Raw genomic sequence first — 27,857 nt, 5'->3', positions numbered from 1 at the left:
AGCGGTTAAATATTTATTTCAAGAAAAATACACATAATCGTATTTAAAAAAAAAACATTTTAGATTTTTCCCAGTAATCAACATACACAATAGATAATCTACAGAATACAGGATGAATGAGGTTATAAAATATATATATTTTCCTATAAATGAAGAATGTTATTATCCCTAAACTACAACAGTGACTGATATATATAGTACATTAAAAATAGTAGTTTTATGTTGGTGTATATATTTCATGAAAATAAAGGAGATCCGCACACTCTAGGAGCTCAGATGCAAAAATGTAATATCCAACGTTTGGACAGCCAAGCTGTCTTCATCAGGGTATAAAACAAAGTGTATGTATTATGTATTTATGTCAGTGTATATATTTCACCAACAGAAAATGAATGGCGCCAGACATCTGTATACCCAATGTGACATTTTATGCCTTTCCCTAACCTTAACCCAAACCTCAGTGAAGCAATACCTGAAATTAACCTAACATTACCATAATCAATTAAGTTTTTTTTCGGCCGGTTGAATATCCAATTCCTAGTCCTATACATTGGGACGAATTTCAGCATAGTTTTTAATGACAGAAGAGAAGCGAATGACTTTGACCTCATTGGTTTTGGTCTTCTTGTCATCCCACTGGTACTCTGGAGACAACAGCTTGCTGGGCTTGTTGTAAAGCAGGTACCTGTTGAGGTGACTCTCCTCCTGCCAGGCAGCCTCGATGGAATTCCTCGCGTCCTCTTCAAGCTGGTTCCGACAAACCTTTGTTAGTGTGTACACATCCTCCACGGACCCTCCGAACACAGCCCCGGCGTAGTAGTAGTCTCCCTCATCCATGGGGATGTAGGCTGTCGAGGCTGGGCGCCGTTCATATGTGAAGAGGTCACGGGTCGCCTGGTAAAACCATGGGTGAATCACAGCAACCAGCCTGCCCAGAGACTCGGCCCCCAGCGAGCGTGGAACTTGCTGTCCACGTCCAGACAGAAGATGTAGTCGGCCTCCCTGCTGATCTGACGTTCGATGGCTGTCTGGATGATCTCCATCCTCCGGGCTGATATCTCCTGCCAGCGGTTTGAACCTGGGACCTGGATCACACTCAAATGTCTCCCCTGGGACAGGTTCACTGATGGAACATCATCGGGACGATCAGTGAAAACATAGTAGCGCACGTTGAAGTCGACCATGAAGTGCTTCTCTGCTGTCTCCAGGAAATCTTGGAGAAAGCGGACGTATCTGTCAGAATTTAAAGACACACAGGTAACTGACAAAATATAGGAAACATCAACATAAAGGGTACTTAATAGAGAGTTGGGCCACCACCAGCATCCTTGGGCCACCACGAGCCACCTTTGGCCACCACCAGCCACATTGGGCCACCACCAGCCACATTGGGCCACCACCAGCCACATTGGGCCACCACCAGCCACCTTGGGCCACCACGAGCCACCTTGGGCCACCACGAGCCACCTTTGGCCACCACCAGCCACCTTGGGCCACCACCAGCCACATTGGGCCACCACCAGCCACATTGGGCCACCACCAGCCACCTTGGTCCACCAACAGCCACCAGAACAGCTCTAATGCACCTTGGCAAAGATTCTACAAGTGTCTGAAACTCTATCGGAGGGATAATTTGGTGTTTTGTTGATGGTGGTGGAAACACTATCTCAGGCTCATTTGGTTTGAGATCTGGTGACTGGCATAGGGTTTACATCGTTTTCATGCTCATCAAACCATTAGGTGACCACTTGTGCCCTGTAAATGGGGGCATTGTTGATCTGGGGGCATAGCCATGGTAGCAAAAAGAATGACTGAAATAATGGTCAGCCCAGCCTTTTTATACATGACCGTTAGCATAATGGGATGTTCATTGCTTAATTAACTCAGAAACCACACCTGTGTGGAAGCACCTACATTCAATATACTTTGTATCCCTCATTTACTAGTGTTTTCCACTATTTCGTCAGTTACCTGTACATAACATAAGGGTTTAAGGTGCCTTGCTCAAGTGCACAATGGCAGTAACAGGCTCCTGCGATTCTGATGCCAGAAACCCTCTGTAAAAGTATGGTCATTTTCATTGGACTGTATAGGACATACTCAACTGTTTCTGACCAGAAATTACAGTCTACCAAGAAATAAACAAAGTAGTACAGTTATTCAAATATTAGCCAAGCTGTGAATCATGACATCATGATATTGTATTACCTGCCATGTGACATTAGCTGGTTATGTCCTCATACACTGAGTGTTTTTTTGTTGTCTTGCCCATTCACCATCGGAATGGCACACATACACAATCCATGTCTCAATTGTGTCGAGGCTTAACAATCCTTCTTTAACCTGTCTCCTCTCCTTCATCTACACTGATTGAAGTGGATTTAACAAGTGACATCAATAAGGGATCATAGCTTTCACCTGGATTCACCTAGTCAGTCTGTTATGGAGAAAGCACGTGTTCATAATGTTTGTACACTCGGTGCAGTTTCAGTGTTGTAAAAATATTGATCGTTTAATTTCCCTTTTGAATATTTGGGAAAAGTTGTAGGCTACTCACTTTCCAACGGCAAACACTGTTGTTGCTATGGTGAGGTTCATGGACTTGTAGATTATGTCGACGAGGTCAGGGTCAAAGGTTCCTTCCCAGACGATGGGTGCCAACCATGGGGTGACTGCCACCACATCAGTACGACTAAAGAAACAGAACAAGATCAAGCCTGACTGTGTTGTACTGATTATGATCTCAATGTTTACAGATATACAGATCAAGCCTGACTGTGTTGTACTGATTATGATCTCAATGTTTACAGATATTCAGATCAAGCCTGACTGTGTGGTACTGATTATGATCTCAATGTTTACAGATATACAGATCAAGCCTGACTGTGTGGTACTGATTATGATCTCAATGTTTACAGATATACAGATCAAGCCTGACTTTGTGGTACTGATTATGATCTCAATGTTTACAGATATTCAGATCAAGCCTGACTGTGTGGTACTGATTATGATCTCAATGTTTACAGATATACAGATCAAACCTGACTCTGTGGTACTGATTATGATCTCAATGTTTACAGATATACAGATCAAGCCTGACTGTGTGGTACTGATTATGATCTCAATGTTTACAGATATACAGATCAAGCCTGACTGTGTTGTACTGATTATGATCTCAATGTTTACAGATATACAGATCAAACCTGACTGTGTTGTACTGATTATGATGTCAATGTTTACAGATATACAGATCAAGCCTGACTGTGTTGTACTGATTATGATCTCAATGTTTACAGATATACAGATCAAGCCTGACTGTGTTGTACTGATTATGATCTCAATGTTTACAGATATACAGATCAAGCCTGACTGTGTGGTACTGATTATGATCTCAATGTTTACAGATATACAGATCAAACCTGACTGTGTTGTACTGATTATGATGTCAATGTTTACAGATATACAGATCAAGCCTGACTGTGTTGTACTGATTATGATCTCAATGTTTACAGATATACAGATCAAGCCTGACTGTGTTGTACTGATTATGATCTCAATGTTTACAGATATACAGATCAAGCCTGACTGTGTGGTACTGATTATGATCTCAATGTTTACAGATATTCAGATCAAGCCTGACTGTGTGGTACTGATTATGATCTCAATGTTTACAAATATACAGATCAAGCCTGACTGTGTTGTACTGATTATGATCTCAATGTTTACAGATATTCAGATCAAGCCTGACTGTGTGGTACTGATTATGATCTCAATGTTTACAGATATACAGATCAAGCCTCACTGTGTGGTACTGATTATGATCTCAATGTTTACAGATATTCAGATCAAGCCTGACTGTGTGGTACTGATTATGATCTCAATGTTTACAGATATACAGATCAAGCTGGAATGTGTTGTACTGATTATGATCTCAATGTTTACAGATATACAGATCAAGCTGGAATGTGTGGTACTGATTATGATCTCAATGTTTACAGATATACAGATCAAGCTGGAATGTGTTGTACTGATTATTATCTCAATTGTTTTTCAAATAAAGGTCCTTGAAAAGATGTGTGGTATACTAGGCTACACGCTGATGTGGAAGTTAACAATGATAAGTAACTAACATAAGGTAACACTACTCACCCCACCAAGACACTGGGCTGCTTGTACAATAGCCTGGGAGAACAAAACGTAATTCATTAGTTAATGAAGATATGGGCTGATGTTATTGCTCTCTCAAAAAAAGGTGCTAGTACCAAAAAGGGGTTTTAACTTCACTATAAGGGAAACCTTTTTTGGGCTGTGGAGAACCTTTTTATATCTTCTCTTTGGATAATAATTCATTAAAAAATTGAATAATAGGATAGTAGTTCATTTTTTTATTTAGTTTTGTTTCACCTTTATTTAACCAGGTAGGCAAGTTCAGAACAAGTTCTCATTTACAATTGCGACCTGGCCAAGATAAAGAAAAGCAGTTCGACAACATACAACAACAAAGAGTTACACATGGAGTAAAACAAACATACAGTCAATAATACAGTAGAAAAATAAGTCTATGTACAATATGAGCAAATGAGGTGAGATAAGGGAGGTAAAGGCAAAAAAAGACCATGGTGGCAAAGTAAATACAATATAGCAAGTAAAACACTGGAATGGTAGATTTGTAGTAGAAGAAAGTGCAAAGTAGAAATATAAAATAAATAAAATAAATAAATACAGTAGGGGAAGGGGTAGTTGTTTGGGCTAAATTATAGATGGGCTATGTACAGGTTCAGTGATCTGTGAGCTGCTCTGACAGCTGGTGCTTAAAGCCAGTGAGGGAGATAAGTGTTTCCAGTTTCAGAGATTTTTGTAGTTCGTTCCAGTCAACCCAGTCTAATCTAGGTTGCTTTTAAAAAAAATGTATAAGGGTGGTTGCGATAATAACATTTGTATAATTTCCGTGTAGTTTTTTAATCCACATGGTTTCACCCTTGGACGTAAACATGAAGTTTGTGGAGAACTGATTTGGGGGGTTGGTAATTAGGTAGTGGTGTGTTCTCCAGAGTCTGTGAGATTTAGTTACGTTAAGACTCTTTAAGTTAGAGTGATTGAGGTTTGTATATTGTTTTGTGTTTTCAGTGTTCTATATTAAAAGTTAACATGAGCACTCAACCCGCTGCGCCTTGGTCCCTTTCATACGATATATTATTGAATACACAAGAATGGTGTATAATAAAAGACAAGTTTACAGTTCTTATCTAAACATAAGAGAACAGACATTAACCAAAAGACCCAGAGTTCTGGGCACAAAACAAATAATACAAAACAAGACATACAAAACAAGGACAGGTAGAAAAAAAAAGAATAATAATAATAAAAAAAATTTAAAAAGGGTCGATGTAGCCCCCCCACTTATACCCCACTTTATCCCCCCTTATTCCACCCTATTCCCCTCCCAACTGCTCGGGTGGCGGGGCCAGCACACGCTGCCCAAAGGTAGATTACCGTATGACAATTAAGAGTGCGTTAAGTGCAAATTCACAGAGCCGCCTGGTCCAAGTAAGAGAGGAAAGGCTGCCAGATTTGATCAAATGTTGATAATTTATTGTTCAAAATATATCTAATTCTTTCTAAGTGTACAGTGTTTGCCAATTCGCTGAGCCATAATTTGGTAGAGGGCGCTTCCCTCTTTTTCCAAAACAACAAGATTAATTTTTTTGCCGAAATGAGACTGTAAGAGATGAGTTGTTTTTGGGAGTTGGTTAATCCGTTTAGGGAATCGGACACTCCCAGGATTATCAGAAGCGGGTCTGGGTCTATTGAAGTCTCCAGAACTTCAGAGAGGACCCCAAAAATTCCACACCAATACCCATACAAGTTAGAGCATAGGGCAAAGCAGTGGAGTAGTGTACCCTGCTCAGCCTGACATTTATCACACATAGGGGATGTACCAGGAAATATCCTATGCAGTTTGGTTTTGGAATAGTGTAATCTGTGTAATACCTTGAATTGTATGAGACGATGTCTGGAGTTAATGGAGCAGGTGTGGATATACACCAAGCTATCTTCCCAGTCTGCCACCGAAATGTCAGTACCTAGTTCTTCCTCCCATTTCGCCTTAATGGCATCAGTAGAGGGTGCGCTAACAGATTGAAAAGCATTATATATACGAGATATCAGTTTGTCTGAGGTGGGGCATATTTGTATGCATCCGTCAAACGTGGAAGGTTTAGCATTCCCAAATGTTGGGAGGTATTTTCTAACATAGTCTCTAATCTGTAGGTATCTGAAAAAGTTACTTCTGGGAAGATTATAAGTTTCCCTCAGCGATTCAAAGGAAGCAAAGGTTCACCCTATATATAAATCCCCTATGGTACTTATCCCCAACTCTCCCCACCGCTCAAAGGTGTTATCAAGGTTAGAGGGGGCAAAGGAGGGATTCCTGGCAACAGGAAGCATGAACGATATTGGTCTAAGATCAAAGTGGACTTTAATTTGCTTCCAGATTCGGACTGTGCTATGTATAATAGGATTGTTACGGTAAAGTGACATCTCCAGATTGACAGGTGACAAAATCACAGCACCAATAGAGAAGGGGTGGCACTCCTCTCGCTCCATACTAAGCCAGCTGGATGGCGGGAGTGCGTCATCCAGCAGAAACGTAACACGCGGAGGTTGGCGGCCCAGTAGTAAAATATAAAGTTTGGGAGAGACAATCCTCCTTCCATCTTGGATTTACAGAGGTGTTTTTTACCTATCCTGTGTGTTTTATAATCCCAGATGAAAGGATTGATAATAGAGTCCAGTTGTTTATGAAAGGATTTAGGTATGAATATTGGGATGTTCTGGTATAGGTAGAGCAGTTGTGGGAGGAAGACCATTTTAATGGCATTAATTCTTCCGAGCAGAGAAATTGGGAGAGTTCTCCAAAATTGTATGTTTGCCTTAAGTTTTTGCATCAGGGAGGGGAAATTCTCTTTAAATAGTAAGGAGTATTGTTTGGTAACTACAATTCCAAGGTAGGTAAATTTATCTGAAGATAGCTTAACTGGAAGATGTTCTAGCCAGGAGGTGTTTTGCAACCGAATGGGCATTAATTCACTCTTGTTCCAATTTATTCTGTATCCCGAGAAGGTACCAAACAAATTAATCACCTCTAGAATAGCTGGAATACTATCTTGGGGTTCTGTTACATAGAGGAGAATGTCATCTGCGTATAGGGAAATCTTATTTAGAGTATGTTTAGTATTATAGCCGTGTATTGCTGCATGAGATCTGATCGCTTGAGCGAGAGGTTCAATAATTAGGGCGAAGAGCATAGGCGACAGCGCACAACCCTGCCTTGTCCCTCTGTGAAGGTTAAATCGGGGCGACAATGATTGGTTAGTGAGTATTCTCGCACAGGGGTTCCTATATAAAAGCTGGATCCACTTTATGAACCCATCTCCAATATTAAATTTCTGTAGGACCTTGAATAGATAGGGCCACTCAACTTGGTCAAAGGCCTTTTCAGCGTCAAGAGATATAACGGCTAGGTCCACGTTAGGTAACCTCTGAGAATACATAATGTTGAATAGGCGCCTGAGATTGAAGAATGAGTTTCTGGTAGGGATAAAGCCGGTCTGGTCTGAATGGACCAATTTGCCAATTAAGGTGCTCAGCCTGTTAGCCAAAGTTTTTGCTAAAATCTTTTGGTCTGTATTAAGGAGGGATATTGGTCTGTATGACCCTACCTCTTCCGGATCCTTACCCTTCTTATGTATAACTGTGATAAACGCCTCATCCAAAGTGGATGGGAGCACTCCATCCTCGTTGGCCTGAACCAACATTTTGTGTAGGTAGGGAGAGAGCATGTTGCTGAATGTTTTGTAGAATTCACTCGGGTATCCATCTGGGCCCGGGGTCTTGCCACTCTTTAGAGATTTTATTGTTTCTGTAATTTCTTCAAGAGATATTTCCTTATTCAGGAAGTTAGAGTCTTCCTGGTTCAGGGCAGGAAGATTACAGTTCTCCAAAAAGTTTTGCATAATTAAGGGGTTAGGATCCGCCTTAGATGTATATAAAGTCTCATAAAACTGACGGAATCTGTCATTTATGTCTTTGGGGGAAGAGAGTAATTCCCCAGATGCAGATTTAACTTTGTGAATCATACGGTCACTCACATTCTTACGAAGTTGTCTGGCAGAGTAGTTTGTGTGGTTTGTCACCAAACTCAAAATATTTTTGCTTGGCATAGAGAAAAGATTTAGCAATTTTAGCAGAGAGGATCTGATTGTATTTAAATTTTAAAGACATAATTTTTTTTATGTTTCTCCCTAGATGGGTGTCTAGCATTCTCCCTATCCAGTAAGTGAATTTGTCCCTCCAGTTCTACCAATTCTCTTCTGTTTTGCCTACTCCTGGCAGTCTGAAAGGAGATGATACAGCCTCTCAAATAAGCCTTCAGTGTTTCCCACAATAATGCTGGGGAAGTCTCTGTGTTGTCGTTGGTATCAAAGAAAAATGTAATTTGATCTTTAAGATGTTCACAGAATGTTTGTTCTGTGAGGAGCTGAGGATTCAACCTCCAGACCCTCTCGTTTGGTACGATGTCACCCAATCTCAGGGAGAAGGTGAGTGGACTGTGGTCAGAGATTATAATATCATGATACCTCACATTACAGGTATAGGGGAGTAGTTTAGCATCAACCAAAAAGTAGTCAATTCGAGTATAAACATTGTGAACATGAGAGTAAAAGGAGTATTCCCTACCCGTAGGGTTAGAGATCCTCCATATATCAAATAAGTTCGCATTTTTTATGTAGGTATTGAAGAATTCGCTTGAATAGGAGGTAGGGGTTCGCCGGGTAGAGGATCTATCCAAATATTGGTCTAGTACACAGTTGAGGTCTCCTCCAATGACCAGGTTAGTATGGGAGATATCTGGAATCAGGGCAAGGACTCTTTTAAAAAAGAGGGGTTATCAATGTTTGGCCCATAGATATTAAGTAGAGTTACAGAAGTAGAGTGGATCTCTCCTATTACGATCACATAACGACCCTCTTTGTCCACAATAGTGGTTTTATGTTGAAAGGGAATTCCTTTCCATACCAGAATCGCTGTGCCTCTCGTTTTGGCAGAGAAGTTAGAGTGATACACTTGCCCCACCCACTTACATTTAAGTCTGTTATGAGAATTGTTTTTCAGATGGGTTTCCTGCAAAAATATTTCTTGCAAAAATATAATATCAGACGAGAGTTGATAGACAACCCTTGTGTTGTCCAGGGTTTGTCTCCTCCTTTTCTGAGGAGCAGCTTTAACTGCTATGAGATGTACAGACGTCTGCCTTCCCTAAAGCTGCTATAAAGCTATAAAAGCTGCTTTCACTCACTCCTCTCTACATTCTCCTCTTCTGTCTCTGCTGCTAAAGCCACTTTCTACCACTCTAAATTCCAAGCATCTGCCTCTAACCCTAGGAAGCTCTTTGCTACCTTCTCCTCCCTCCTGAATCCTCCTCCCCCTCCCCGCGGATGACTTCGTCAACCATTTTGAAAAGAAGGTTGACGATATCCGATCCTCGTTTGCTAAGTCAAACGACACCGCTGGTCCTGCTCACACTGCCCTACCCTGTGCTTTGACCTCTTTCGCCCCTCTCTCTCCAGATGAAATCTCGCGTCTTGTGACGGCCGGCCGCCCAACAACCTGCCCACTTGACCCTATCCCCTCCTCTCTTCTCCAGACCATTTCCGGAGACCTTCTCCCCTTCCTCACCTCGCTCATCAACTCATCCTTGACCGCTGGCTACGTCCCTTCCGTCTTCAAGAGAGCGAGAGTTGCACCCCTTCTGAAAAAAACCTACACTCGATCCCTCCGATGTCAACAACTACAGACCAGTATCCCTTCTTTCTTTTCTCTCAAACTCTTGAACGTGCCGTCCTTGGCCAGCTCTCCTGCAATCTCTCTCAGAATGACCTTCTTGATCCTAATCAGTCAGGTTTCAAGACTGGGCATTCAACTGAGACTGCTCTTCTCTGTGTCACGGAGGCTCTCCGCACTGCTAAAGCTAACTCTCTCTCCTCTGCTCTCATCCTTCTAGACCTATCTGCTGCCTTTGATACTGTGAACCATCAGATCCTCCTCTCCACCCTCTCCGAGTTGGGCATCTCCGGCGCGGCCCACGCTTGGATTGCGTCCTACCTGACAGGTCGCTCCTACCAGGTGGCGTGGCGAGAATCTGTCTCCGCACCATGCGCTCTCACCACTGGTGTCCCCCAGGGCTCTGTTCTAGGCCCTCTCCTATTCTCGCTATACACCAAGTCACTTGGCTCTGTCATATCCTCACATGGTCTCTCCTATCATTGCTATGCAGATGACACACAATTAATCTTCTCCTTTCCCCCCTTCTGATAACCAGGCGGCGAATCGCATCTCTGCATGTCTGTCAGACATATCAGTGTGGATGACGGATCACCACCTCAAGCTGAACCTCGGCAAGACGGAGCTGCTCTTCCTCCCGGGGAAGGACTGCCCGTTCCATGATCTCGCCATCATGGTTGACAACTCCCCTTGTGTCCTCCTCCCAGAGTGCTAAGAACCTTGGCGTGATCCTGGACAACACCCTGTCGTTCTCCACTAACATCAAGGCGGTGATCCGATCCTGTAGGTTCATGCTCTACAACATTCGCAGAGTACGACCCTGCCTCACACAGGAAGCGGCGCAGGTCCTAATCCAGGCACTTGTCATCTCCCGTCTGGATTACTGCAACTCGCTGTTGGCTGGGCTCCCTGCCTGTGCCATTAAACCCCTACAACTCATCCAGAACGCTGCAGCCCGTCTGGTGTTCAACCTTCCCAAGTTCTCTCACGTCACCCCGCTCCTCCGCTCTCTCCACTGGCTTCCAGTTGAAGCTCGCATCCGCTACAAGACCATGGTGATTGCCTACGGAGCTGTGAAGGGAACGGCACCTCCATACCTTCAGGCTCTGATCAGGCCCTACACCCAAACATGGGCACTGCGTTCATCCACCACTGGCCTGCTGGCCCCCCACCTCTGAGGAAGCACAGTTCCCGCTCAACCCAGTCAAAACTGTTCGCTGCTCTGGCACCCCAATGGTGGAACAAGCTCCCTCACGACGCCAGGACAGCGGAGTCAATCACCACCTTCCGGAGACACCTGAAACCCCACCTCTTTAAGGAATACCTGGGATAGGATAAAGTAACCCTTCTAACCCCCCCAACAAAAAGATATAGATGTACTATTGTAAAGTGGTTGTTCCACTGGATATCATAAGGTGAATGCACCATTTTGTAAGTCGCTCTGGATAAGAGCGTCTGCTAAATGACTTAAATGTAAATGTAATGTAAATGAGAGTGCTTTCAAGTGGGCTAGGACCTTGCCTCTCTTAATTGGTTCATTTAAACCCTTGACATTCCAGGAAGTGAATGTAAGCCCCGCCCTCCTCTCATTTGTAGTTCCTATGGTGGCCTGCATAGCATGTAAGTTACTAAAAAGGTAAGAAAGTGCACCAAACTATCACGATCAGCATATGTAGCACCTACACCCGAGCAGTATCCAACCCACCCCTCCCCCTGCAAGCACCTTTACTCTCCACCCTATTCCCCTACTTACCCCAACATTTACCCCTCCCATCAACCCACATTTAACAGGCATACACAAAAAGGAGAGAAAAAAAACATGAAAATAAAAATAATAAACACATTGTCTGGCCGATGCCAAAAAAGCACGGCGCGACCTCGAACAAGAGGTAAAACAAAAATAATATCCCAACTGTACGTTCACCTCTCATTATCCTAGAACTTCTACTAACATCTGAACTGAGGAGGCTCCCGTGATTAAAGTGTTCAATTAGCATCTATTAAACCTAAACAGAATAAGTTGCAACTTAAACATATTGTGCACTTAAGCTTCATCTTGGGTCAATCCCTGAGATAAGCAAGATATAGCATCACAAGATTACATTGCTAAGCAATGCCGGTCTAAACATAAACCATCCGCAACCGAGATAGACAGCAGTACAATTACATATTGTGGGTTAGGAGATGGGAACAAGGATTTCGATAAATTGAACGTACCCCCCAATAAAAAATAAAAAAAATAATAATAATAAAAAATACATTTTTTCCCCCTTCTAAAAAAACAATAGTGATATATATATACACATACACATACATACACATATATATACACATACATACATACATACATACATACATACATACATACACACATACATACATACATACCTATATACACACACACATACACATACATCCATCCATACACATACCCACTTGTACATATACATACATACATACATACATACACACACGTGCCCATATATACACACACACACACGTGCATACCTACCTACACACACCCATGCGCAAGTATATACACGCATACCCACATACGTACACACGTGCATACATACACACACACATACACTTATGCACATACACCCAAAAATATATACTTATAGAAATAAATATTTTAAAAATATATATATACACAGGTACACACACACACACACACACACATACACACGTCTACATACACACCCCAGAATAGTAATCTACACTAATTTAAAATATACACATACCTAATACTAAAAAGCTAAGAGAAAATAATAATAAAGTACACATAGTAATTACATGTACGCACACCTACACAGACACAAGCCCCACGGAGGTCTGGTGGGAATCTAATCGTGAGAGCGGGCCAGGCTATGACAAAGGCAGAACAGCACAAAACATCAACTTGCTATCCAGGTGTCTGCGTCTGCCCCTTCCCAGCCATCACCCCCAGACCTCCGCAAGCAATAACTAACTGGTATGGTAATAGGAATAATGTAATAATTGAAAAATAAATAACGAAACAAAACAAAAATGGGGGAACATAAGTATATCCATCCGAAAGTGTCAATGATCAGACCTGGAAGGCCTCCCAAACAGGCACCACCACGAACCCAGTCGGAATTAAAGTGAAACTGACGTTAAATGAGAGCTCTAACCGCCCTCCATTGGTCATCTCAGCGTGTTACATGTTCGGCAAGCCCTGTCGAGACCGTTTAGTACGGTTTCACCCGTTATGGTATAGTATGGGTTCGAGTCCATGAGCAGACCCTAACACACAATGACAAGGCACTCTAACCTGTACGGGGGATTGGCGTATATTCCCGGATAAACTTCTCTGCGTCCAAAATCGAGGAGAGCCAAATCTTCTCTCCAGAATGCGGGGTAATTCTTAGTCTTGCAGGGAAGAGCAAGGCTGGGCGAAGATGGAGTTTGTAGAGTTTGGTCATGACATCTCTGTAGCCGGCGCGGTGCTTTGCCACATCGGGCGCATTATCCTCGTAGACACGGAAGGGGTGCCCTTTATGTAACAGGTTGCCCCTCATTCGAGCCTCGCGCAGGATAAGATCCTTGGTCTTGAAACTGTGACAGCAGATGATTACTGGGCGAGGACGTTGGCCCGGTCGAGGCACTGGGACAAGGGCGCGATGTGCACGGTCCAGTTGGGGATCTGAAGCCAAAACATCCGATCCCATTGCATCCTTCAATAGCTTGGCGAAGAAGTCGGTGGGGCGAGAGCCAGCCTCTATCCCCTCTGCCAGCCCAACAACGCGAAGGTTCTGACGTCTGGATCGACCCTCCAGGTCGACCACTTTCACAGAAAGCCTCTGCACACTATCCTGCAATGACGTGCATAGCTTCTCCAACTCGTCGATCCTACCAGCGTTGAATTCAGAGGCTTTCTCAAGGTCCACAATACTCTGGCCCTGCGAGGCGACCGTTCGAATGGTGCTCTCAATTTTAGTGTCCAGTTCAGCAATAGTAGCCTTAAGATCCTCAGCTATAGCAACACGTAGTTCTCCCAAAGCCCGGGTAAGTTCTGTAAGTGTCACGTTGTTACCTGTGCCTTCCGCCATGTCTGTCTCGTTGTTTGGCGGGGAGTAGGCCTCCGAAGTGGATTTATTGTCCTTTGGTCGCTTATTACTCGGCATTTTCACATAGAAAGTTACAATATTGTATTAGAAAGAAACGTTTGTTGTAAAAAGTGCTATAAAGTAGGTTAAGTTAGATTATTTCGCAAAAAAGTTGCAGGAGCCTAATTAGGTAGTGGTGTGTTCTCCAGAGGCTGTGACATTTAGTAACGTTAAGACTCTAAGTAAGAGTGATTGAGGTTTGTATATTGTTTTGTGTTTTCAGTGTTCTATATTAAAAGTTAACATGAGCACTCAACCCGCTGCGCCTTGGTCCCTTTCATACGACGACCGTTACAGAACTTCCCACCACCAGCGGACCAAGCAGCGGGGCCCAGGAAGAGGAAGGATCCTGGGCCAGGGAGAGAAGGGAGTGGAGGACATTTTGGACATGGGAGGAGGTAATGGCAGGGGACAAGACCCTGCCATGGAAACAGGTGGAGACAGCAAGGGAGAAACGGCGAAAGTGGAGTGAAGAGCGGGCCCAACGGGGGGGGGCACACGGGTAGTTTGGCTGGGCCAGGGTTAAGCCCCAAGCCAACTCCCCGTGCTTATCGGAAATAGCTTGTTACTGGTCAGGCCCCGTGCTATGGGGTGATGCGCACGGCGTCGAGGCCGAGCATTCACAGGCCGGTGTGCGCGGTGCCAGCGCCCTGCATTTACCAGGGGGAAGCGGGCATCCAGCCAGTAAGGGTGGTACCAGTACTGCGCTCAAGACCGCCAGTGCGCCTTCACGGTCCAGTGTATCCTGTTCCTGCTCCTCGCACTAGCCCTGAGGTGCGTGAAATCCAGTCTGGCACATCCAAAGCCAGCACCACGCACCAGGCCTCCAGTGCGTCAGCCCAGTCCAATTCGTCCTGTTCCTGCTCCCCGCACTAGCCTTGGGGTGCGTGTATCCAGTCTGGCATCTCCAGTACCAGCCCCACGCACCAGGCCTCCAGTGCGTCAGCCCAGTCCAAATCGTCCTGTTCCTGCTCCCCGCACTAGCCTTGGGGTGCGTGTCTCAAGTCTGGTACCTCCACTACCAGCCCCACGCACCAGGCTTTCAGTGCGCAGTCCCCGTCCAGAGCTTCCGACGACAGTGCCCCGTCCAGAGTGTCCGACGACAGTGCCCCGTCCAGAGCTTCCGACGACAGTGCCCCGTCCAGAGCTTCCGACGACAGTGCCCCGTCCAGAGCTTCCGACGACAGTGCCCCGTCCAGAGCTTCCGACGACAGTGCCCCGTCCAGAGCTTCCGACGACAGTGCCCCGTTCAGAGCTTCCGACGACAGTGCCCCGTCCAGAGTGTCCGACGACAGTGCCCCGTCCAGAGTGTCCGACGACAGTGCCCCGTCCAGAGTGTCCGACGACAGTGCCCCGTCCAGAGTGTCCGATGTGTCTGACGTCTCCAGTCTGGTGCGTGGGGCTGGTTTTCAGTGTTCTATATTAAAAGTTAACATGAGGACTCAACCCGCTGCGCCTTGGTCCCTTTCATACGACGACCGTTACACCTGCATCGAAATCGCTAAGCAGTTTATTTTGAAGCAGTGTGCCGATGCTTGTATCGCTTTATCGTAAACATGTGTTCAATGACGTCCAAAGCTTCGAAAACAACCACCTGATTGGTTTGGTATTGGTTTTGGTGGAAGACCAAAAGTCTGCACTACGGCGTGTGCCACGTCATTTATAATCATTTGACGATTAAACGATGAAACGTTTGTGGAGGACTGATTTGCGGTTGGTAACTTTTGACTAGTAATTCATTTGATTAATATTACGGTGTTTTCTATTCCATGAAAAATAAAAAAACCTCTTGGTTTCTGTTACGGCTTGGTAGTCGTGGTGGAGGAATGAGGTGCAGGAAGCAGCGAACACAGGGTAGTGGTGTTTTTAATATACACTCACACAAAAACAAATGTTCCCAAACACAGGGGAGAAAACAAATACGGCGTAAAACAACGCCGACACGAACATAAGCCGTCTGACAAGAAACAATCCCGCACAACACGGAAGCGGGCCAGCTAAATTAAATAGCCCCGCTAATTAACCTGTTAGGGCTAGGGGGCAGTATTTACACCGCCGGATAAAAAACGTACCCGATTTAATCTGGTTACCACTCCTACCCAGTAACTAGAATATGCATATACTTATTACATATGGATAGAAAACACCCTAAAGTTTCTAAAACTGTTTGAATGGTGTCTGTGAGTGTAACAGAACTCATTTGGCAGGCAAAAACCTGACAAGGTTTCAGGCAGGAAGTGGCCTGTCTGACAAGGTGTCGTTCTTCTTGTCTCTGTTTATTGAAGAGTGAGGATCTTAGCTGTCCCGTGAAACTTCCTACGCTTGCCATAGGGTCTCAGAAGGCGGCAAAAAGCGGAATCGTGGCTTTGCAGGCTCTGGCTGAAAAAAAAGTAGCGCGTTTGGGTAGTGGCTGGTTACAGTAATGTGAGACTCAGGCTCGTGCCCGCGTCGACCGAAAGCTTTGTTTACTTTCCTCTGTTTAGCTAAATGGACATTCCCGGTCGGAATATTATCGCTTTTTTACGAGAAAAATGGCATAAAAATGGATTTTAAACAGCGTTTGACATGCTTCGAAGTAGGGTAATGGAATATTTAGATTTTTTTTGTCACGAATTGCGCCATGCGCGCGACCCTGATTTACCATTTCAGATAGTGTCTGGGACGCACGAACAAAACGCCGCTATTCGGATATAACGATGGATTATTTTGGACCAAACCAACATTTGTTATTGAAGTAGCAGTCCTGGGAGTGCATTCTGACGAAGACAACAAAAGGTAATCAAACTTTTATAATAGTAAAGCTGATATTGGTGAGTGCTAAACTTGCCGGGTGTCTAAATAGCTAGCCTGTGATGCCTGGGCTATGTACTTAGAATATTGCAAAATGTGCTTTCACCAAAAAGCTATTTAAAAATCGGACATATCGAGTGCATAGAGGAGTTCTGTATCTATAATTCTTAAAATAATTGTTATGCTTTTTGTGAACGTTTATCGTGAGTAATTTAGTAAAATGTTAGCGAATTCCCCGGAAGTTTGCGGGGGGTATGCTAGTTCTGAACGTCACATGCTAATGTAAAAAGCTGGTTTTTGATATAAATATGAACTTGATTGAACAAAACATGCATGTATTGTATAACATAATGTCCTAGGGTTGTCATCTGATGAAGATCATCAAAGGTTAGTGCTGCATTTAGCTGTCTTCTGGGTTTTTGTGACATTATATGCTAGCTTGAAAAATGGGTGTCTGATTATTTCTGGCTTGGTACTCTGCTGACATAATCTAATGTTTTGCTTTCGTTGTAAAGCCTTTTTGAAATCGGACAGTGTGGTTAGATTAACGAGAGTCTTGTCTTTAAATAGCTGTAAAATAGTCATATGTTTGAGAAATTGAAGTAATAGGATTTTTAAGGTTTTGAAAATCGCGCCACAGGCTTCAAGTGGCTGTTACGTAGGTGGGACGAATTCGTCCCGCCTAGCCCATAGAGGTTAACTAAACTGAACACAGGTGCCCAAAACCAAAAAAAGGGAAAACCAAAAAGGAAATCGGTGGCAGCTAATAGGCTGGTGACGACGACCGCCGAGCGCCACCCGAGCAGGAGGGGGCGCCACCGTCGGTGGGAATCGTGACAGTTTCTGTTAGGATGGAACGGAAAATGTGGCGCTGTACAACGTGACGGTCGGCAGTACAGTACTGGGCTATTTAGCTAAAGAAACCCTGTGTAGTGCGGACAGGAGACTGGGGTTCAATTCCCTGACGGGGAAGAAGGAGTAGGCTGTCCTTGTAAATAATAATTTGTTCTTAACCTCTTGAGGATATCCTAGGATAGGGGGCGCCACAGCGCATTTTGAAAAAAATGTGTTCCCATTTTCAACGGCCTACTAATCAAACTCAGAAGCTAGGACATGCATATACTTATTATATATGGATAGAAAACACCCTAAAGTTTCTAAAACTGTTTGAATGGTGTCTGTGAGTATAACAGAACTCATATGGCAGTCAAAACCCCGAGACCGATTGAACCAGGAAGTGGAATTCTGAATTGTGGACTCAACTTCACGTCATCGCCTATAATTCACACCGTGAGATATCGTTTAGTGAGCACTTCCTATTGCTTCCACAAGATGTCGCCAGTCTTTACAAAGTGGTTTGAGCCTTCTACAGTCGAAACTCAGTGAATGAGACGCGTTGGAAATTGGTCACAGCGGGAGGGCCATCACCATTATGACGCCGGCGGCCCTGTCTACCCCCACCTTTGGAAACGTTTTGAAACACATTGAAATCGTCCCCCTCGAATCTTATTGGCTCTCTTGTTGAAACAGGCTCTGAAGATTTATGTTATACAACGTTTGACATGTTTGAACGAACCTAAATGTGAAAAAAAAGTACTATTTCGAAAACACGAAGGTGTGTCATCTGATGAAGTTTGTAAAAGGTTAGTGCTGCATTTAGCTGTTTTTTGGTTATTTGTGATGCATGTGGTTGGTCGGAAAATGGCTATGTTGCTGCATTTTACGATGGACTCCTCTAACATAATCTAATGATTTGCTTTTCCTGTTAAACCTTTTTGAAATCGGACGACGTGGGTCGATTCAGGAGAGGTGTATCTATAAAACAAAAAAAACTAAATTTTTAATTAAAATAAAAAAATTATTACATTTTGTTATGCTAATGGCGATATGATTTTTCGCTGGATTTTGATCCCGCTTGACGGGATGAGACGCTGTTAACTGATTCCATATGTGTTATTTCATAGTTGTGATGTCTTCACTATTATTCTACAATGTAGAAAATAGTAAAAATATAGAAAAATCCTGGAATGAGTAGGTGTGTCCAAACTGGTACTCTACGTAACTCAACATTTTTATTATGTATCTCGACAGAATAGACAGATCAGAGCAAATGGCTGTCACACTATCTAATGTCACGTAAGACAATTTTTTTCAATTTTTTATTTAACCTTTATTTAACTGGGCAAGTCAGTTAAGAACAAATTCTTATTTACAATAACAGCCTAGGAACAGCCTAGGAACTGCCTTGTTCAGGGGCAGAATGACTAAACTTTACATTGTCAGCTCAGGGATTAGATCTAGCAACATTTTCGGTTACTGGCCCAACGCTCTAACCACTACCTGTCGCCACGAAATGTATGTATCTTTCCAAGATTGACGAAGTGTAACATGAAAAAGGAATTTGAAGTAAATGGCAACCAAAGTCAAATTTAAGAATCATTGTGGAAAAAGAGGATCTTAACAATGACCCCCAGGCTCTTCCACATCAGGAAAATAATAAATACTGGTATCAGAATCACTTTATTTGACAAGTACATTTGCACATAGGCCTACCTGTAATGTAACTTAATGAATAGCTGCTGCCAGCAATAGACAATGTACAAACAGAATACAGACACAAAGTCAACACATAAAACTCTGGAGTAAAGCTGATTGACAGTGAGGATATTTACAGATGGGAAATATCTGCAGACTCAAGCTCAACTGGTAGAACTGGTAAACTGTTGAACAGCAAACTTTAAAGCTGACAAAGTACTATGTGAAACAGTCTAGTTACCTCGTTGCAGAAGAAGCTGTGGCCAGGCAAAGGCATATGTTTTGATTCTCACATTGATTTATGATGTATAGACTCATTCTTTAGATAATATTACATTTATTTTGTGTTTTTTTACATTTTCATGACATAATCAATCATTTCAGATAGCTATATGTATTCATGTGTTAAAGCTACATTCAAATCTTTTAATTTGACAAGTTAATTAATTTCACTCGTACATTTTAGCCCAGTATGTCTTTACTCTTTTGGCCCGTTGTCATCCCATCCCTCCTGACAGTCCCACTGCATGCTTCCAGAGGGAGGAGAGAGAGGATTGGACTGGACTTCCCATCCCTCTTGTGGCTCGTTTGTCTCTGTGTCCCATTGTTTGCATTGTTTGTGTGTGTGTGTGTGTGTGTTTCACACCTCTGTGTGAAGCACTGTCCAGACATTGTCCAAATAATCGTATTCATTATGATGGAAAACTGCTCCTAGATCAGCACTCCTAATCTGAGATGCTTTGTGGACAGAGCTGATCTTGCTGCTGCTCTCTCTCACCTGGCCAGTTGTGAGGGCCAGTTTACAATTCCCTTGACCTGCTACGTCCAGTATGGGAAGGGAGCTCACTGAAGGAGATGATGTGCTTAATGTCACCAGCAGGGAATTTGTAACAAAGTGTCATTTTTTTGTGTATTTATTTTGCATTACAGTAATGTAGATTTGTAAAATGTGTCAACTGTAATGATCTTACAGCAATATTGATCCCTTTATATTAATTATGTTATTCCCCACAGAGAAGATGAGGATTCCCCCCCCCCACTGCTGTCTCTAATGCTGCCTGTACTGAAGGTTCAACCTCCATCACTCCACAAAGGCCCCAGTCCTCTTCCACTACCCCCACTGCGGGCACTGGCACCACTCCCCTCTGGTGCCAGTTCATCTCAACCCTCAGTTTCCTGTAATCCATGATCAGCTCCTTTGTCTTGCTGATGTTGAGGGAGAGGTTTTTGTCCTGGCACCAAACTGCCAGGTCTCTAAGCTGTCTCGTCATCGTCAGTGATCACCGCCGTGTCATTGGCAAACTTAATGATGGTGTTGGAGTCATGTGCTGCCACGCAGTCCTGGGTGAACAGGGAGAACAGGAGAAGGCTAAGCACACACCCCTAAGGGGGCCCCCGTGTTGAGGCTCAGCATGGCGGATTTGTTTTTGCCAAACCTCACAACCTGGGTGCGGCCCTTCAGGAAGTCCAGTGGTCGATTTCAGAGGGAGGTGTTTATTCCCTGGGTCCTTAGATTAGTGAGGAGCTTGGAGGGCACTATGGTGTTAAACACTGAGCTGTAGTCATTGAACAGCATTCTCACATAGGTGTTCCTTTTGTCCAGGTGGGAAAGGGCAGTGTGGAGTACAATAACAACGTGGGAAGTGTCACGTTACCGCAGAGATCCTTTGTAATGGAATGAGATGTCAAAGAAAGACAATAAATGGTCAGACAGGCCACTTCCTGTAAAGGAATCTCTCAGGTTTTGACCTGCCATTTGAGTTCTGTTATACTCACAGACACCATTCAAACAGTTTTAGAAACTTTGGAGTGTTTTCTATCCAAAGCCAATAATTATATGCATATTCTAGTTACTGGGCAGGAGTAGTAACCAGATTAAATCGGGTACGTTTTTTTATCCAGCCGTGTCAATACTGCCCCCTAGCCCTAACAGGTTAAAAAGGCCCTAAAGATTGATGTTTTACAACGTTTGACATGTTTCAACGAACGTAAATATAACTTTTTGTTGTGAAATTTTCTGTGCGCTTCCTACATTTGGATTAGCTTACTGAACGCACAAACAACAAGGAGTTATTTGGACATAAATTATGGACTTTATCGAACAAAACAACATTTATTGTGGACCTGGGATTCCTGGAAGTGCCTTCTGATGAAGATCAAAGGTAAGTGAATATTTCTAATGCTATTTATGATTTTAAATGACTCCAAAACGGCGGGTATCTGTATAGCCTGGTGTATTTTTCTGAGCGCAGTACTCAGATTATTGCAAAGTGTGCTTTCCCCGTGAAGCCTTTTTGAAATCTGTCACAGCGGTTGCATAAAGGAGATGTTCATCTATAATTCTTTGAATAACAGTTTAATATTTTATCAACGTTTATGATGAGAATTTTTGTAAATTGCTGTGCTGATTCACCGGCAGTATTGGAGGCAAAATATTTTCTGAACGTCAGGCGCCAATGTAAAATGCTGTTTTTGGATATAAATATGAACTTTATGGAACAAAACATACATGTATTGTGTAACATAATGTCCTAGGAGTGTCATCTGATGAAGATCGTCAAAGGTTAGTGTTTCATTTAGCTGTGTTTTGGGTTTTATTGACACATGTCCTTGCTTGGAAAATGGCTGTGTGATTATTTTTGTCTATGTACTCTCCTAACATAATCTAATGTTTTGCTTTCGCTGTAAAGCCTTTTTAAAATCGGACAATGTGGTTACATCAAGGAGACGTGTATCTTTAAAATGGTTTAAAATAGTCGTATGTTTGAGAAAGCTGAATGACATTTTGTTGTTTTTCAATTTGCCGCCCTGATATTTCACTGGCTGTGTCCCGCAGGTGGGACGCTACCGTCCCACCTAGCCCATAGAAGTGATGTCATCTCTGAAAATGATCTAACGGGTAACATTAAGGAAATAGAAAGGAGTGTTTATTAAAAGTATCAAGTACCATGACTTGTTGCCAGAATTTCTCAGTTTATATCAACTAACCTGGTGTTCCTCTGGTCCTCATCAGGGTTGTCATCTGATGAAGATCATCAAAGGTGAGTGCTGCATTTAGCTGTCTTCTGGGTTTTGGTGACATTATATGCTGGCTTGAAAAATGGGTGTCTGATTATTTCTGGCTTGGTACTCTGCTGACATAATCTAATGTTTTGTTTTCGTTGTAAAGCCTTTTTGAAATCGGACAGTGTGGTTAGATTAACGAGAGTCTTGTCTTTAAATAGCTGTAAAATAGTCATATGTTTGAGAAATTGAAGTAATAGGATTTTTAAGGTTTTGAAAATCGCGCCACAGGCTGCAAGTGGCTGTTACGTAGGTGGGACGCAAGCGTCCCACCTAGCCCATAGAGGTTAAAGGGAGTGATTGGATTGAATGCACTTAGCTGTTTCTCTGTGCATGACAATTCTCCCTAGTTGTTACCACCCCTTGTTAGTGGGCAAGACTGGCCATGATTGAAAATTTAAACCCAACCCTAAAATATCCAAGGATTTAGGAACATCATAGTTTTCCCTAAATATTGCAAATCTTTGGAAGATATATCTTTATTTTAAGACCAGAATTATGCTATTTACACTTTGTAGTTAACTTTGGCCCTTGAATCAATGTTTGACTAATATTGATGCCACAGGATGATTTCAACCAGTGAAGTTGTTTTTCTGGTTCAGATCCTGTATGAGGTGGGTATTGCAAGTATACTTTAAGGTGGGACAAATTAGTACGCAAAGTACACTTAGTTGACATGAAATAGTACAAAAACACTACTTGAATTCTACTTTAAATGTAGGTGTCCCAAAGTAACACCATTTAAGTAACATTAAATACATGCATAGTATATAAAAATACAACCATGAAAGGTATACTGACATAGTACACCAAAGCTAGATAAAGTGCACCTTTAGTGTACATGGGATATGCTAGCGACATTACTATTTGCAATTATCTTTCAGTGCCACTACAAATTCACCGAATGTATATTGAGAACACTCAAATAAAATCTTTCAAGTACAGTTTAAGGTGGGTAGATAAGGTGGGTATTACAAACACTTTTAGGTGGGTCAGTATACTTTACTCAGTACACTTAGTTGACATGAAATTGTACTATATCACTTTAATTCAACTTCAATTTATTTAGTACAGATTTAGCTGTTCCAAAATAACACCATTTACATACACACATAGTACATGCATAGTAATTACATAAAATATAGAAAAACACATACCCCAGAAGCAAGAAGATTCCAACAATGATAAGGAGAACAAACTGCTTTACATTTGAACTGAAACACATTGTTCTTCCAATAGTGTCAGCAAATATTTAGTTTATCCTACACTAGAAGCAATGTCCAATCAAATGAAGATATCTCAAATGAAACTAGTGGATCTAATCAGCACGCCTAGTCAAATGAGGAGGAGGAGCCTCAGCCCTTTGAACTGTACCTCCATGGACTTATACACACATCACCACGGTAACCCACACCCAAACCAGAAATAACCTGAAAATAGAGTCCTTTACCAACCAACCCTAACCACTTGTACATGTAGTATCCATCCAAATAAGAAAGTAGAGTCAAATAATGTCAAATATGACCAAATAAGGTCAAATAAGGCCTCATATTTAGTATTAATTAGGATTCCTAATGATCTACTCTTCTCGGGGACCAAACAGGAAACAACACAACAAATACATAACCTACATAATATACATAGCACTACATTTACATTACAATGTAGTCATTTAGCAGATGCTCCCATGGATTGGCAACAAGTGTAATATTAAATAACTCTTTCACCAGTAAGTAAATCCTTGGCGAGAACTTAGGTCCTAGTTAAAGTTATTTGTTTTAAGTTAAAAAGTCAGATATCAAATGTACATTCTGTCCTTTGTTTGCAAATACAGGTTTCTCTATCTGGTCATCTCTCCCTTATCCCAGTCTCAGGGGCTCTTAAAGGGGGCAGACACCCATTTAACATGAACATCACATCCCTCCTAACTTCTCAAAGACAAAAACCTTTTGGACATTTGTTCAACAGCAGTAATAATAATAATAATAGTAAATAGATGGTAAAATGTACATGAAGTACAATTTATGAGACTTGCTTTAACTCTAAAAGTATTTTGTGGTAATGGTAGAAGTTTTTTAAATGTTTTAAATAACTATTTAAAGCGAATCAGTTTTAAGTATGTTTGGTTTTGAAAAAAACTTATAGTAGTATTAGTGTCTGCAATAGTAATTCTGGTGACTGGTTATAGTTGAAAAGGTAGGTAGATGAAAAGTTAAAATAGCCTGAACATATGAAAGTTGGTTCAGTGTATCTCGCTTGAACAGTTTAAGACTTACTGCTGGTGAGTTATTTCATGGAAATGTATGCAAATATACAGTACCAGTCAAAACATTTGGACAGACCTACTCATTCCAGGTAAATGTTTTATTTTTACTATTATCTACTTTGTTGAATAATAGTGAAGTCATCAAAACTATGAAATAACACATATGGAATCATGTAGTAATTAAACAAATAGATTTTATATTTGAGATTCTTCAAAGTAGCCACCTTAGCCACCAGTAGTTTGCCTTGATGACAGCTTTGCTCACTCTTGACAAGGGAAAACCCTTGAATGAGTATACATTCATTCATACAGCCAGAAGAAGACTGGCCACCCCTCATAGCCTGGTTCCTCTCTTGGTTTCTTCCTAGGTTTTGATTTGATTTGAGTAGGTGTGTCCAAACTTGATTGGTAATGTATATAGTTATGTTTGATACAAGTTTTAAAGAATTTAAAGTTAGGATAGCCTGAACCTGTGAACGTTGTTTTGGTGTATCTAACTTGAACAGTTCAAGAGTTACAATTATTGTTGCTAGGTAATATATGCTGATTTATGCACATTTATGTACTTATAATTTATAGCGCAGACCAGAGCTAGTGTGAGCCAGACCTAGCTAGCTACGCCCAGGACCAGAGCTAGTGTGAGCCAGACCCAGCTAGCTACGCCCAGGACCAGAGCTAGTGTGAGCCAAACCTAGATAGCGATGCACAGGACCAGAGGTAGTGTGAGCCAGACCCAGCTAGCTATGCCCAGGACCAGAGCTAGTGTGAGCCAAACCTAGCTAGCTTTGCCCATGACCAGAGCTAGCACAGAACAGAGCAGTACAGTGCATTTGGAAAGTATTTAGACCCCGTGACTTTATGGAGTCAAGTAAGGTCAAATATGATAGCCTCATATTTAATAATAAATATTTATATTATTTATTAGGATCCACAATTTCACAGAACAAAAATATAAAACGCAACATGCAAGAATATCTACATTACATTGCAGTTCATATAAGGACATCAGTCAATTGAAAGAAAGAAATTTGTCCCTAATCAATGGCTGTGCGAAGACGCTGGATAGTGGTGGGAACTGGAACATGCTGTCGTACACATTGATCCAGAGCATCCCAAAAATGCTCAATGGGTGACGTGTAACAGGGTTGGTTGTGTTGCCACTTGCCTTTAAAGAAAGGTGTATTTAATGTTCAAGCATTCTTATTGGTTGGTTCAATTCCGATGACAATAAGGCGTGTTGTTATTGGCCCCACTTGCAGATTAGGGGAGATAGCGAACATCAGGTCTCGCCAGTATGAAAATGTGATGCAAGGGGTCACGTTCTGAATACTGGTTTTCTATTGGTGCATTTTAACATTTTGTTTACAAGGTTGCTGTACATTGCTGATTTATACATGTGTGGGTATATGGTACCTGTTAGGGATTGAGGGGCTTTCTGGGATGTTCTTTGGTATATGATTGCTGTATTTAAGTGTGTTAGCTAGCATGCTAGCATGCACCGATGTAATGGTCACATAAGCCCACTGCTAACACAGTTGTTTTCATGCTACAGATTTTACCATCGACAGCCATCAACATCATTAAGCCCGGCACAACTAACATGCTGTTTCCTATTTAACAACAGATAATAAATAATGCTCAACTGGGACCACTGGCTGGGGTGATTTATTTGAACAAAACACAACACAAGGAGAGTACGTTTAACATCTGTTACACATGTCAATCCAGAGCATCCCAAACATGCTCAACGGGTGACATGTCTGGTGAGTATGCAGGCCATGGATGAACTGGGACAATTTCAGCTTCCAGGAATTGTGTACAGATCCTTGTGACATGGGGCCGTGCATTATCATGCTGAAACATGAGGTGATGGCGGCGGCTGAATGGCACAACAATGGGCCTCAGGATTTTGTCAGGGAACCTCTGTGCATTTAAATTGCCTTTGATAAAATGCAATTGTTTTCACTGTCCGTAGCTTATACCTACACATACCATAACCCAACTGCCACCTTTGGGCACTTTGTTAACAACGTTGACATCAGCAAACCGCTTGCACACATAACACCATACACATTGTTGTGCGGTAGTGAGGCCAGTTGGTGGCTTATGGAAGAGAAATAAACATTAAATTCTCTGGCAACTGCTCTGGTGGACATTCCAGCAGTCAACATGCCAATTGCACGCCCCCCTCAAAACTTGAGACATCTGTGGCATTGTGTTGTGTAACAAAACTGCACAATTTATAGTGGCCTTTTATTGTCCCCAGCACAAGGTGCACCTGTGTAACGATCATTCTGTTTAATCAGCTTCTTGATATGCCACTCCTGTCAGGTAGATGTGTAATCTCGGTAAAGGAGAACTGCTCACTAACAGGGATGTAACCACATTTGAGTCTAGCATTGGAGAGAAATAAGCTTTTTGTGCATATGGAACATTTCTGGGATCTTTTATTTCAGCTCATGGAACCAACACCTTACATGTTGCGTTTATATTTTTGTTCAGTGTACAAGTGCTGCATCTCCTCATCTCTCCTTTGACCCAACGACACACCATTCTGAGTGCACACCAGCGGGGAACATAGTCAAAAACAACACATCTTACATGTCCTACATTCACGGACTGAAACCTATCATTGGGGTTATGTTAAATGTATTATCGTGGACATAATAATCAAGAAATATTTTAGCTCCTGCCACCTTTGGGCACTTTTTTCACAACGTGCTAATCTATTCCAAGCAGAAACAGTCTCACATACATTTACACAACAGTTATATGGTTTCAGGGTGGAATACTTTAGTCATTATCTTTAAACATATAAATTCCTTTATCACATACATGCGCTGAGACATGTCATACGCACAGCGTAGTTGGACAGGCTGGCCATAGCTAGCTGAAATACAAGAGGAAAGAGGAGCAGCAAACATCGGTCAAATAGTTAGGGTTAGTTGACAACGTCACGAAAACCACACAATCGCTACATTGGGGAAATACATTTGTATTGTCGTATTTCTGGATGGCCAGATATCGTTTCTATTGGCTTATATTGGACCTAAGCTTGTCGCCTTTGTGACAACGATTCCTAATGGTAGAGCAGAGGCATGAGCATCTCGTAATTAAAGAAGATCTCAGTTTTATCACCTACCACAGTGTAGGAACATAAAATCTAATCAGTTAATTCACCTGCCCTACCCGGAACGTAATAATATTCCACCTGCCCTACCCAGAACGTA

General features: G+C 42.3%; 1 pseudogene; it reads right to left on the bottom strand.

Annotated features, from left to right (window-relative positions):
* LOC123743842 (globoside alpha-1,3-N-acetylgalactosaminyltransferase 1-like) lies at nucleotides 1–27,511 on the bottom strand (annotated as a pseudogene).
* Nucleotides 27,512–27,857: the final 346 nt, after the last annotated feature.

This window comes from Salmo salar, chromosome ssa07 (genome assembly GCF_905237065.1).
Source record: "Salmo salar chromosome ssa07, Ssal_v3.1, whole genome shotgun sequence".
Taxonomy (NCBI): domain Eukaryota; kingdom Metazoa; phylum Chordata; class Actinopteri; order Salmoniformes; family Salmonidae; genus Salmo; species Salmo salar.
The sequence above is the reverse complement of the archived record's forward strand: the minus strand, read 5'-3'. Positions and strand labels throughout refer to the sequence as shown.